Here is a 15,989-nt window from a genome sequence, read left to right as displayed (position 1 = left end):
TAACGGTGAAAAAAAACGTACATGTTATTTCATGTTCTTTTTAGAGCGAGGGGAGAGCAAAGATACAAGCATAATATATACACAAAATGAAATGTCGTTACTATGTACGATCGTTTGACACATGGTTGGTACATGGCTCCCCCCCTAAAAATGACATATTATACATGTTACATAGGGCTCCCTGATCTAGAGAGGAGAACTGTTGGCGGGTCATATGGCAGGATATGAGCAGGTTTTAGATGATCAATGGAGACCCAGCCTTCTTTGCCACGAATATTTAGTAGGAATGCTTTCGGACTGTGTCGGATCACATGGAAAGGGCCCGTGTAAGTGGGCGTTAGCGGTGGCTTGCTAGTGTCGTTGCGCAGAAAGACGTGCGTTGCAGAGTGCAAGTCTGTCGGTATGTGATGCTTTGCTGGGGGCTTGTAAGTCTGGCGGCATGGAGTAAATTTTTCCAAGATCGTCGGAGGAGGTTGTAGAAAGAAAAGATTTGGCAGGGATGACCAACGGGTCGCCATACACCATTCCAGCTGCCGAGATGTCGAGGGTGTCTTTAGGAGTGGTTCTTAGTCCCAGGAGGACCCAGGGAAGCTGAGTAAATCAGTTGGAGTCCTTGCAGCGGGACATCAAAGCTGCTTTGAGGGTGCGATAAAAACGTTCTACCATTCCATTTGCAGCGGGGTTGTAGGCAGTTGTCTGATGTAGGGTGATACACAAGATTCGCTAATGATGTCCACAATTGAGAGGTGAAAGTGGTACCCCTGTCAGAAGTAATATCCTCAGGAATACCAAATCTTGCAATCCATCCTGAGAGTAAGGCAGATGTACATGAGGCAGACGTTGCAGTTTTCATGGGAGTGGCTTCAGGCAAACGAGTGGAGCGGTCGATGACGGTAAACAGGTAACGATGTCCTTGTGATGTGGGTAGAGGGCCTACAACGTCAACGTGAATGCGTGCAAAATGACAATGAGGTTGAGAAAAGGTACCCACTCCTGAATCCGTGTGTCGATGTACTTTGGAAATTTGGCCAGAAGTACAGGCACGGACCCAATCCTTAGCATCCTTTGAAATGCCGTGCCAAATGAACTTTGCCTTCAGCAGCTGTGCAGTAGAACGGCACGAGGGATGTGAAAGGCCGTGAACGAAATCAAACACCTGCCGGCGCATGGGGGCAGGAATCCAAGGTCGCGGTCTACCAGTACTGACGTCACAGAGGAGGGTGGTGTTGGAGTCTTCGAGGGGGAAGTCTTCCCAACGGAAGGATGTGCAGGAATATCTTACATGCTTGAAGCTCTGGATCCTGTAGTTGGGCTTCAGCCAAGGCTATGTCATCCAATCCCAGTTGAACGGCAGCCAACGTGTTTCTTGACAGGGCATCGGCAACGGGATTCATTTTCCCAGGGACATATTGAAGGGTGCAATTGTATTCAGCCACGGCGGAGAGATGTCGGCGTTGACGGGCGGACCAGGCGTCAGACTGTCGAGTGAAGGCGTGCACCAGAGGCATGTGGTCTGTGCGAATGACGAAGGGCGTACCTTCTAAGAAGTGGCGAAAGTGACGAACAGCCAAGTGCACCGGCAGCAATTCGCGATCGAAGGTAGAATAACCCGATTCTGCCTTGGACTGTTTTCCGCTTAAAAAGGCCACTGGGGAAGACGAACCGTTAAACACCTGCTCGAGTACTGCGCCAATAGCGATGTCGCTGGCATCGGTAGAGAGGAGGAGAGAGGCATGTGGAATAGGAAAAGTGAGAGCCGCAGCGGTTGATAGGGCCTTCTTTGCATTGCAGAAGGCCGCTTCTTGAAGGGGACCCCACTTCAGGCTCTTTGGCTTGCCCTTGAGGGAGGCGTAGAGGGAAGCAAGAGTAGCGGCAATGACTGGCAGAAAACGGTGATAATAGTTGATCATGCCCAAGAATTCCTGCAGAGCTTTGACGGTCGAGGGCGCGGGGAAGTCCTGAACGGCTGCTACCTTCTCAGAGAGGGGATGGACTCCTTCAGGAATGATGCTTGCCCTAAGAACGACAGTTCATTGGCGCCAAAGGTATACTTGTCGTACCGGACTACAAGGCCGTTTTGTTGCAGGCGGTTGAGGACGATGCGTAGGTGATGGAGGTGTTCCTCTTTTGAGGAAGAGAACACAAGTATGTTATCCACATAACATACACAGAAGGGGAGGTCCCCTAAGATGCCATCTATGAGACGTTGAAACGTAGCCCCAGCATTACGAAGGCCAAAACAGGAGTAATTGAAGGTGTATGTACCAAACGGAGTGGTGATGGCGGTCTTGGGGATGTCTTCTGGGTTCATAGGCACCTGATTATACCCCTTCAGGAGGTCTAACGTAGAGAAAACCTTCGCTTTGTGCAGGTAAGAGGTCACAACGGCAATGTTTGGGAAGGGGTAGTGATCCGGTTTTGTTTGCATGTTCAGGCGCCTGTAATCCCCGCACGGACGGAGGGAGCCATCTTTCTTCAGAACAATGTGTAAGGGTGACGACCATGGGCTGGAGACCTTTTGGCAAAGGCCCATTTCTTCCATTTCGGCGAACGTCTGTTTGGCGCCTGCCAATTGTTCCGGTGCCAGACGTCAGAATTTTGCGAAGACTGGGGGTCCCGTCATCTTGATATGGTGATAAATACCTTGCTCAGCAGGAGCTGTGGGCGTTTGGCGAAGTTCTGGACGGAAAACTTCCGGCTACGACGTGAGGAGGTGGGCGTAGGCATACGTGGTTGCGCTGATGTGGAGAGCGAGGCTGGAGTGGGTGGGTTGAAGAGGTGTCGACAAGTACAAGTCTGCGTTGACCAATCGTCGGTGGGCGGTCAGAAGGTAGAAATGAGAGAGGAAATCCGCACCGAGGATTGGCAATTTGACGTTAGCAACGAGAAACTTCCAATTAAATTTACCGTTTCCAAACAATAATGTGAGGTTCTCGTAACCGTAGGTGGGTATCGCAGATCCGTTGGCAGCTACTGAGCAGATGTCAGCAGACATAGAGCGACTACGTCGCGTCCTGAAGAGTTCCCTTGGCAAAAGAGAAAGATAAGCACCCGTGTCTACCAAAAATCGCACTCCCATTCCTGCATCATGTTAAAAGAAAAGGTTAGAAACACAGGAGATCACTGCCACGACCGATGGCCTACTTATACGTTTTTTGGCCACTGACAATCCTTGGCACATTTCTTCACGGTTGCCCCGAATCTGGTGTGGTAGTAGCAAAACTTCGGTGGATGTGAGACAGTAATTGGCTGTAGGAGTCGTTGGTTAGGCCCCGAGCGAGTAGTGGGTGGTGGGCGGCTCTGTCGCCGCTTCGGCACGTCACAGGGTTGGCGTGTATGTCCTACGGCATTCACGTCAGCTTCGGTTGATGTTGAATAGGCGTCCTCTTCGTCAGGAGTGGAGGCGTTGAGGGAGGTCTTGAAGTGGATGTCCATAAGGGCATCGGCTTTGGTCATCAAGTCCTTTATGGGTAAACTATCGACATCGGGCATGCCAGCGCGTACAGGTTCGGGTAAACGGCGTATCCAAAGGGCACGAAGTAGGTTCACCTCATGAGGAGAGCAGTCTGCGGTAGGCTACAGGCGAGCAATACTGGTCATTTCCCTAAGGGCGAGCGAAGCCCTTTGGTCCCCCAACGGTCTTTGAGAGAGCTGAAAAAGCTTTGCTATACGTGTGGCCTGCGACGGCGAGTACTGCTGCAGAAGGTATGTTTTGAGGGCGTCATACCCTATTGGGGTGTCTCCTTGTTCATAAAGCCAGTCGGATATTTCTGGGAAGGTGTCCACGGGTGTTGCCACGAGAACATAATCTGCTCTGGTGGTTGAGCGAGTCACGCCCTTGATGTGGAACTGGACTTCTGCGCGCTGAAACCAAGCAAACGCCTCTCTGCTGGCGAACGACGAAAGTTTCAATGAGGCGGCATCAACTTCAGTGGAGTCCGCCATAGTACCAATGATGGAGGGGCGAGGGGCGTTGGAAGGCGGGAGGAGCGAGTCGACTTCCGGGGTCACCAATATGACGGGCTGAGAGAGGGTTGTGACTCAAAGACAGGATGAAAGCAAGTGAGTGAGTGTATTATAGAACACTGTCCTTCATATACAAAAACTCAATGCAACAGGAAATTTCCTGTTGAAAGCCAACACCGCATTGGTTAACTGTTAACGGTGAGAAAAACATACATGTTATTTCATGTTCTTTTTAGTGCGAGGGGAGAGCGAAGATACAATTATAATTTATATACACAAAATGAAATGTCGTTACTATGTACGATCGTGTGACACACGGTTGGTACACCTTATACGAAGTAATGACTGGATGGTTCATTGTTAGAATCGTCTTTAGAAACAAACTTTGTATTAATCCGATCTAATGTTCTGCTCTAATCTTTTCATTATTCTAGGCTTAGTCAAGTTGCAGTCATTTGTATCAATGATGTCTTGTAAAGTCAAGATAACTCATTAGAAATTTTTATTGTCTAAGCGCTTATAGCTAGAGGAAGAGAAATATAATGATTTGCGAGTGTTGTTGACATTGCAATAGAAACGTTTCAATACAATGTTTATTTTTGTAGTAACAAGGAAACACCAAGGTGGTATTAGATTTTTCCTTTGTTGTATTTCTTATTAACTTCATCTAGAACGCGGTTAAATTACTGTTTGTTATTTTAATTTCCTGAATAAGGAATGAAATGTTGCAAAACATTTTTATTCTTGTTATGTTATGCTAGTGTATACGACCCTTCAAAAGATACACCTGAATTTCTAAATAGATATGCAAACATACAAACAAACACCCATTTACAAATTCACCCCCTCCCGTTCTGGTTCTTTGTATTTCCAGATCAACTCTTCCGCTATTACTATTCCAGCGAGTTTTTGAAATATTGCTTTCAAAAACTTAACATTTACCAAGTAATGACTGAACTCTTCATTGTTAAAATCGTCTTGAGAAGCAAACTGCTGTAACTTTTTCATTATTCTTAGCTTGGTCAATTTTATTTTTACTTTTTCTCAAAAGATGGCTGCACACGTCACTTGTTCAATTCGTGTGAATAATTTTATCCAATTGGAAAAGGGTGATAGAAAGATACTTACGTAGAAATATGTGAAGTAGGTATGCATTATGTTGAGCTCAAATTAAGTTGGCTATTTTCCCTTTTATATAACCGAAATGATGTCATGGAATGTTTCAGAACGCAATGATTAAAAAAAAATTGAAAAAATATATCTACACATTGCTTATTCCCATGGCTAATAGATGGCCTTAGTAGTAAGCTACTTAATTGCTAATTATCCCCATCATCCATTCATTACAACTTTTATTAATTCATTTTTGTTGCTATTTCGGCAAAGAATTGCTATAAAAAAAGACGCACGTAAACTTGGTGTTCATTGTGGTCTGGCTACAACTTAATTCTCAGGAATTTACAAAGTTCTCAATAAATGTCACAGAAATATTCCCTCAGCAAACAATCGTTAGTTCAATTATATTTGGGGGTCTCGGGGGTGTCACCAAAAATGCCCTCAGTACACCTGTCATTTTTGGTGACACCCCCGAGTCGGTGAGACAATCGAATAATTACACAGTTATTTGATCTAATTCCGAATTACTTTTTATGAAACCAAATTTAATTACTACGATTTACGGTATTATGTTTTGTTAGTAGTACAAAATACATAGAATAACAATATTAATACATTCTGAATTGCATAATAATTCAGATTTTCATATCTCCCTCCCTTACATCGTAACGAGTTTCACTTTACCTCCAATAGATGGCATCAGGGGCACCATTCCCCAACTAATGTAGTGTATTACTTGACGACCACGCGTGTCTAGAAAATGTGCTTGGAAAGTAGAGGCTAGAGAATTGGTAGTTGGTGAATTGTCCAACGATCGTCTCCTTATTAAAAATTAATATTTTCTTCAGGAAATGGAATGAATTTTCCATATGTTATAGGAAGCAACCTTATTTAACTCCTAAGAGTTTTTAGAATTAATTTATTCATCAGATCACATGGATATTGAGTCATATCCCTGTAAAAGTTTCAAAGGTAACAATCATCAGCATAGTTAAGGTTGTTGGTACGAGTTTGGGACAGCTCTGCCAAATGGAATTTCCTTCTATGGAGAATATCCTTATCCATTACAGATTCTAATTATTCAAGGAGTAATAGCTATATTACAGAATGTGCATGACTATGACATAATTTGATGTTCTTATAATCAGCGTGTTCATCATAGTCAAATCAAATAATGAAAACGAAAATGGTAAAATTTCTGTGTCTTCGCTAACGTCTGTGATGCGTCATCCTCCAGGGATTTTGTGTTTGTTAATAAGGGCCTTCCAGAGTAAAATTCAGTTATAAAATAAACCTTATCATCATTTCCTTACTAAATGTATGCTTATCAGTAAAGCTGTTTCTTGTTCCAATAAAGGTTATATATATATATATATATATATATATATATATATATATATATATATATATATATATATATATATATATATATATATATATATATATATATACAATATATATATATATATATATATATATATATATATATATATATATATATAGCATTAAAATTTCTCCTTTCAAGTAATGGCCACGGTCTTCGAAAATGAATGATATGCCAATCGTGAATTGGATAAAGCAAATTTGGGAATATTGGAGAGAGAGAGAGAGAGAGAGAGAGAGAGAGAGAGAGAGAGAGAGAGAGAGAGAGAGAGAGATCTTGTTGTTTGCAGGGGTGTTTAGGGAGCCTATAGGTCTACCTATTGAATCATCAGCAGCCATTATCTGGCCCTCCCAGATCCTAGCTTGATGGAAAGAGGTCTTGGTCGCTGACCATCAAGGCCAGTCTCTTGGGCCTTGTCCTAATAGAGCATTGTCACTATCCCTTGTTTCTGCCATTCATGAGTGACCTTTAAATCTTTAAAGCTGTGAATACTAAAAATTAAGATATTACTGAGCTTCCTTTATTTATTCGAGCAGCATATGTTATCCAACTTACTAAAAGCCATTCTTACTATTTAATAACATTTAATTGGGGCAAAAGAATTTTCATAATAAAAAAATGCCAACTAAAATTAATATTTAGTTGTATGACGTTGAAAAACAGCACAATTAAAAGTGCTGTTTGAGGTTTGTTTTCTATGGGATTCAATGCTAGAATCCCCTTTGGGCCTAAGCACACTGGCGACTTTGTAGAGCCACAAGTGGCTGCGTTTTGTGGCGGGGATATTTTCTCCCATAGGTTCCCATTGTTTTCAAGCTTTGCCGATCACGCTTGTGTCTGTGGCTCACGACTGTGGCAAGCTGTCGCTCGTCCCCGCCACAAACAGAGCATTTTGTGGCTGGCTGAAAGCATACTAGTGATCTCTGGCGACCACATAAGGCTGCTAATCAGCTGAAACTGAGATGTAGTAATATCGGTGTGGCGACCACATGTGGCCGTGTATTCAAAACATAACCACATGTGGTCGCCACATGTAGTAGCAACTTGTGGCTCTAAAAAGTGGCTAGTGTGCTCTGGCCCGCCACTTTGCGCGGCCACTTGTGGTGCCACAGAGTGGCTAGTGTGCTCGGGGCTTCTGACGGTGGAATGAAAAATTCTTAAAAAGACCTAAGACGATGCAGAAACTAAAAGCAGCTTTCGTTCATTTTACTTGAAAGATTCTGCTATTGATTCGACTGGATTGAAAAACTTCACTGAAGTCGACATCAGTTTTGAAAGAAATTTATTGAAGAAATGTATTTGAAAAAAAAGCTCTAGCAAGGGGATTGAGGCAGGCCAAGCCACCATTAATTAGGTCAAATTATTCGTATTTTGGCCCTAAAATTGCATACACACACACACACACACACACACACACACATATATATATATATATATATATATATATATATATATATATATATATATATATATATATATATATATATATATACACTTTTCGCAAACTCCTATTCATAACTAAGCTCCATACAAAACTCACAGGATAATTCAATGCAACTATTAAACTAAGATAAACTTTCATCCACGGAGACACGTGAATCTCTTATTAAATAAAGAAGAGGAAACCCAAATATCATAATTAAGTGTTGTCGGGACGACTGGTGTCAGCCAAACCCAATTTAACAATGGAATGTGAATTATCTTCTAATTACATTAAAGAGAATTGATATGATGTCTTAAAAGATCAGGAAATACTACACAAATCTTAAGAAGATTTGGAGGTTCAGTCAGCATAAGAGAAGATTCAATATCTTTCCAAACAGGGAATTGAAAGTCATCCCTTATTATTTATTTGTTTTGGTTTCAAAAGAAATTAAAACAAGAAATGTGGTAATGGTAAATAATAAAAATATTGTTTCTCGTAATTGTAACTTAGCGTACCTTAATCTATATTAATAATTTTCTTACAGAATTGTTCATATTTTATCTGAAATTTGGGTTTTTTTTTTTTTTATTCACAATATGCCTAAATGATCAAGATTTTGTACTTCATAAATTTAAAGAAAATTATTATGCATAATATTCCCATCTTAATTTTTATTATGAAGACTATAAATGAGGTTCCTTTGTTTTCTTTGAAAATTCTCCGGCCATTCTTCGAGCTGTCTTATCAATGGTCGAGTCACTTTTTTAATGATTCTCTCTCTCTCTCTCTCTCTCTCTCTCTCTCTCTCTCTCTCTCTCTCTCTCTCTCTCTCTCTCTCTCTCTCTCTCTCTCTCTCTCACCATTTCCTCATTTGATTTCACGTATATGTGCTGTTAATGTCTACAATAAGTCTGTACCCTTTTTTGAAAAATTATGAACATTATACACTGGAAGATATTTAATTTGTTACTAAAAATATCTATGATCACACATTTATGGTAATGTGAATATTATTTCTGTATGAATTTTATTAGTGAAATAAAATAAAACAAAATAAAAAAACTATGATAAGAAAATTTATACCGAGAACATTTGTTCAAAAGATGTTAATTTAATGTAACATTTGCATATATTTCCATATATATATTTGCATATAGGTAAATTAGAATAACCCCAATTAAAAAAAAAATGCTGATGACTTTTCCATTCCAATAGCGAAATAGTAAAAAAGTTCAGTAATACCGAGCAATATATTCATGAATAACTGAAATCTTATGAAACATATTCTCCTTTTTGATTAAAGACATCAGCCTACAAATATATTGTTTTCCAATCAACCAAACTCACGCAGTCTGGAATATGATGAACGGCCTAAGAAGGGTTTCAATTGATTGAAGTGTTTTAGAGACTTTGAAGTAGCCACATATGGGTGGTCAGAAAGAGAAAAAGCTATTCAAGTAATTAGATTGCTGAAAGATACTCCTGCAATAGAGGTAATGTGTTGCCCACAAGATAGTTTAAGAAATTATACTGAAATAAAACGACGTTTAATTGAGAAGTATGCCTTGTCTGATGTGAGAAAGGGAGACATAAAAGTAGATTGCAAACCCAAGATACGGGAAGGTGAATCTGTTCTTAGTATTGCAACTCGAGTTTTTAGGGATTGCGATTCGTTTGATACCCGGAGTACCAATCTCCCAGAAGGTGATAAAAAAGCAATTGCCCATAAACATATACGCAGATTAGTAGACCCATATTTATGTGGTTATTTGTTCGATGACAATCGCTCGTTAGCAGACGTAGTGAGCGCGATAAAAAATATTTTAGTTTGTCAGAAGAAAAAAGGACTGGGAATAACGGATCTGATTCCAAGAAGTTGGCAGCCATGAGAATAAAGCTGGGTAGGGGAGAAGGCAGTCGGCAGGTTAGAAGATGCTGGCAATGTGGGGTGCCCCACCCAAGGATACTCCCGCTGTTACACTTGTCAGGCCTACGGTCATCTAACTCGAGAGTGCTCAGCAAAAAACTCAGAGGGCCGGCGGGCTGTGGCACACGCACACCTCCACCCGCCCAACATCCAAGGAAAAGGAAACAGAGGAAGGGGGAGACGAGGGAGTTCGATGCCCCCACCCCCTCCCCTGCATTACATCACAAACAGTAGCCGAGCAAGTGCTTCCATCGACGACAGAGTTAGAGCAGGCACTGTGACCTCCATCGGCAAGGTCTATAGAATACAAGGTCTACCCATCAGCGACCCAAAATTTGTCATCTACTGCGCAGACCACCCATGCGGAGATTAATGACGTCACACCGTACCATGCTTTGATTTACCAGCCTTTGTTTTCCAGTATCTACAGTTAGTTTACAAGAAAGCTGGTGTTACTGTTCAGTGTGAAGCTCTTCCGCTTCCCAATTAACTATTTGTTGAGTCCCATTTGCCGAGTGCTTGAATTAATTACTATTGGTTAAAATGCCTCGTTACTGTGCTGTGTATGGGTGCTCTTCTAATAAAGATTAAAGAGATGAAGGAGTAACTTTTCACAGCTTTCCCAAGCACGTGGAAACTAGAAAGCTGTGGATAAATTCATGTAAAAGGAAGGACCCTTTCAACCCTGATAATGCAATCATGTGTAGTTTACATTTTGAACCTGATATATTTGAAAGAAACCAGAATTATGAATTGCTTGGAGAGCCAATGCCAAAAAAACAACGACGAATAAAGGAAGGATCAATTCCAACATTTTCATTACCTCTATCACAAGGTAAGGTTCAAAAGTAAAATACATTGTTGGTAAACGATATGTATTAGATTATAGATATGAAAACTAACAATATATTGGTGTTTTTTTAATAAGCACATAAACACCATGGGTCAGTGATTGAGTTATTAATTTCAGAATAATGGTAATTTTTAGCATCACGTCTCAGTTTTTACAGAACAATCCCTATCGAGTAATAGAGAAAAACGAGCTGAGAAACGTGAACAGAAACGCCTTGTTGCAGAAATTCTTGAAGATTATGTGCGAGATGTGCCATCATCGAGTGAAGAGGAATGTCAACGCCAACTGGAGAGCATTAGGGGCCAGTTAATTTATATTAAACTACAATGGAAAGCAGAAAGAGAACAGATGGAGGAGGAAAGGGCAAGGTGGGAACAAGAAAGGGCAAAGTGGAAGAGAAAGCATGCAAGTTGGGAATTAGAAAGGGAAAAGTGGGCAAGAGAAAGGGTAAAGTGGGAGCTAGAAAAGGAATCGTATGAAAATGAAAAGTTAAACTCGGAGCGAGAAAGGGCAAACTGGGTGGAAGAGAAACATTGAAAACGCCTATTCCTCAGCAACTGCTCTTGCAAGGGACAACCTTAAGCAATATTTTACTCAGTCACAAGTGGAGTTCTTTCTAAGTGGAAAACCAATCGCATATTGGGGAGAAGATGATATTAGTACAGATTTAACTTTAAGAAGCCTGAGCCCAAAAAATTATAGATATTTAAGGCAGAGTTGTAAATTTCCCTTTCTCTCTTTTTCTACATTAAATAGATGGGTTAATAGATTAGATATCGAACCAGGAGTTTTATAGCCCGTTATTAAGTTATCAAAACACAAATAAGAATTGATGAGTGTTACTGAGCGCGTTTGTATATTATCATTTGACGAATGTAGCATTGCCAAAGAATTGGGTTAGTTCTATTGCTTGAAGGTACACTAGGGCACACTATTCTATATAATTTCTCTTCCTCTTGTTTTGTTAAAGTTTATATATTTTATATAGGAGCTGTTTATTTTAATGATGCTACTCTTCTTAGGATATTTTATTTTTCCTTTTTTCCTTTCGTCACTGGGCTATTTTCCATGTTGGAGGCCCTGGGCTTATAGCATCCTGCTTTTCCAACTAGAGTTAAAGCTTGGCAGCTGATAATAATAATAATAATAATAATAATAATAATAATAATAATAATAATAATAATGTGATACGTAAAGGAAATGAAGATAAAACACAGGAATAGAAACCAGGTAAGTTACAAAGACAAGTCTCTGAAATTGCTTTTGCTTGAGCTCTCCTTTTATCTTTTTCCGACGTCCTTATAGCTCGCTGGTTTGATGGAATGGGGGAAATACCAGAAGAGAACGAGGAAAACAAATCGAAGCTTTTGTGGGGTCCCGTGCCTGTCTGGAGTGTGGAGAAAAAGAGGGAAAATTGGTGGCTTGTATTGATCGGTCTGGAACTAAACCATTTTTCCTACTCTGTATTCCGTTGGCAGTAACCAGGTTAGTTTTAACATCAAATAATAGCCAATCTATCTATCTACAAAAAGAAGTTGTCAATGAATGTATTCTTTTTTTCTAGGATTCCAAGATAAACTGTAAGATATCATTTTATCTGGGATTGGGATAGCCTATTGGAAACGTCCCTACTTTGCATCCCACTGAATGCGAGTTCAAGAGCCGGTCGAGGTCGAGAGTTTTTTGTAGTGTCTGCAGGGGTGTTTAGGGGGGGGGGAGCCTATAGGTTTACCTGCTGAATAGTCAGCAGCCATTAGCTGGCCTTCCCAGATCCTAGCTAGACGGAAAATAGGCCTGGGCACTGACCGTATAAAAATAAAGCCAGTCTCTAGGGCATTGTCTTACTAGAGCATTGTCAATACCCCCTTGCCTCTGCCATTCATGCGTGACCTGGGAATACAAAAAATTTGAATATTACTGAGCTTATTTTATCTAATCGAGCAGCATATGCTATCCAACTTACTAAAAGCCATTCTTAATATTTAATATTTAATTGGTACAAAAGAGTTTTCATAATAAAACAATAATCACTAAAATTAAATATTTAGCTGATATGACACTGAAGAACAGCACGATTAAAATTGCTGAGAAAGATTTCTAGTAAAGAATTAAATGTCATTCTTATAGAATCACTTCCATAGCTTCTGCCAGTAAAATAAAAAATTCTTAAGAAGAATTATAACAATGCAGAGACTAAAAACAGCTTTCGTTCATTTCACGTGAAAGATTCTGTTATTAACTAGACCGGGTTAAGAACCTTACTCAAGTCGATGTCAATTTTAGAAATTGATTAACTAGGAAACATATTTGAAAGAAAGCTCTGGCAAGTGTGTTAACGCCAGCCAAGCTGCAATTAATTAGGGCAAATTATTCGTAAATCAGCCCTAAATACGTACACACACAGACACACAACCACACACACATACACACACAACGCCACACACACACACACACACACCTATATATATATATATATATATATATATATATATATATATATATATATATATATATATATATATATATGTGTGTGTGTGTATATATATGTGTGTATATATATATATATATATATATATATATATATATATATATATATATATATATATATATATATATATATATATATATATATATATATATATATATATATATATATATATATATATATATAATATATGAGTTTTTTGGAAACTCATATTCATAGCTAAAATCCATACTAAAATACTAGGGATATTTAATTAATGAAACTATAAAAGATACATCCATTTATATCTAAGACAATAGATTAATCTCCCATTAAATGAAAAAGAGGAAACCTAAGTATCAAAATCAAGCGTTGGGGGGAGGAATGGTGTCAGTCAAACCCAAATGTAACAATGGAATGTGAAAACTCTACCAATTACATTAAGGATAATTGAAATAATGTCTCAGAAGATCAGAAAATACAGCATAAATCTCTTGACATTTGGAGCTTCAGTCTGGCTAAGAAAAGATTCAATATCTTTCAACAAAGGGAATAAAATTCATCTGTTATTATTCGTTTTTCTGTTTTCAAAAGAAATTATGATAAGAAATGTGGTGATGGTAAATAATAGAATTATTCTTTCTAGTAATTGTAACCTGGCCTACCTTAATCTATATCAGTAATTAAGCAGTCATGTATCCTTTTCATACAAAATTATTTATATTTTTATCTGAATTTTTGGTTTTTTATTCATAATATGCTTAAATTATCAAGATTCTGTACTTCATAAATTAAACGAAAAATATTCTGCATATTGTTTTCATCTTAATTCTTCATTATGAAGACAAATATTTTTCTTCCTTTGTTTCTTTGAAACTTCACCGGCCTTTCTTTGAGCTGTTTTATCTATTGTTGGACAGCTTTTTAATGAGTTTCTCTCTCTCTCTCTCTCTCTCTCTCTCTCTCTCTCTCTCTCTCTCTCTCTCTCTCTCTCTCTCATTTCCTCATTTGTAGTCATGTATATGTGCTGTTAGTCTGTATGTAAAGTCTGTACTTTTTCTCAAATACTTATGAGCATTATACACTGCAAGATATTTTCTTTATTACTACAAATATTCTTGATCCCATATTTATGAAAATCATAATATTATTTGTTTATGTAAATTTTATAACCAAATATTGTGACAGGAAAATCTATACCGAAAACATTTATTCAAAAGATAGTAATTTAATGGAACATTTCTATATATTTCCATAAATATATTTGCATATAGGTAAATTAGGATAACCCGAATTTTTAAAAAACGCAGATGACTTTTCCATTCCAATAGTAAAATAGTATAAAAGTTCAATAATACTGAGCAATATATTAATGAATAATTGATATCTTATAAAACCTATTCTCCTTTTGGATTAATGACTTCAGCCTACAAATCTATTGTTTTCCAATCAACCAAATTCATGCATTCTGGAATACACTTGTTTACCAGGATTGCACTGCTCTTTTTTCTATTTTTCTTTTTTATCAAGGAAATAGACATAAAAATTTAAAAAATTGATGATGAAAAACATGATAAATCAAATATAATACAAGTAAAAAGAGAGAACAGTTGCCTTACATTTCGAGACTATTGTTTTCCTAATTCTTCTCTATTTGGCAATTTATATATCATGCTTATTTTAAAAAGGCAATCTGTATTAGCGAGATAACTCTAATATAACAGTCTTTTAATTGTTTCATCTCTCGCAATGAACAAGCTGAGTGGATTTTTGCCCAATAATATATATATATATATATATATATATATATATATATATATATATATATATATATATATATATATATATATATATATATATATATATATATATATATATATATATATATATATATACGTATATATATATATACGTATATATATATATATATATATATATATATATATATATACGTATATATATATATATATATATATATATATACGTATATATATATGAATATATATATATGAATATATATATATATATATATATATATATATATATATATATATATATATATATATTTATATATATATAATATTTATGAAATATCTATTGTAAAAAACCTGGAAATAAGCAGTGAGAATTGTATGTTCGATAAATGCAATCATGATAGAAGACACGAGGTGTAGTCTTTAGACATATCAATGTCATGTTATTAAACAGATATGCTTGAGGAAATCAGGCATTTAAAAAAATAAAAAAATAGACAATTGGTTATGCATTCATTCATAGTGTAAAACAGATGATTAGTAGTTTAAATAAATGACATAAGCCAGATACAATATATTACTTCATATAAAGCTCAATCAACAAGATACTGTTGACTATATAAGAACGAATGATGGAAAAAATATACAGTATTTATAACGTATTGACGGATATATTTAGAAATAATTAGTGACGCATCGAGAAAGGATAATTTCTATTGGGTTAGTAAAGCACTTGATAAAAAATCATATAATAGAAGCAACGGTATTCATAGAAATAATTCTTGAAACAAATGCTTGATTTTATTTATATATTTAGCAAAGACTTAAGTAATATCAAGAGATGAATTTAAGCAGGATTTTGATATATGTAAATTGAAATTCTATTTACTCTATTATAGTGATATGTTGCATCTGATAAACTTACTATTACCCAGATTACCTCTCAACTTCCTTTTCTCACACACCATCCCACCGACCCAGCTTTTCATCCAAGTCCTTAATAAATACGGTGTCATACCCAAACAACAACTGATTTCCCTCCCAATCATGATCATTCTCATTCATTAATGCTTGACCACACACTCGAGCATTCACCTCT

The sequence above is a fragment of the Palaemon carinicauda genome, chromosome 2 (genome assembly GCF_036898095.1).
Source record: "Palaemon carinicauda isolate YSFRI2023 chromosome 2, ASM3689809v2, whole genome shotgun sequence".
Classification (NCBI taxonomy): Eukaryota; Metazoa; Arthropoda; class Malacostraca; order Decapoda; family Palaemonidae; genus Palaemon; species Palaemon carinicauda.
Note: the sequence above shows the minus strand (reverse complement) of the source record.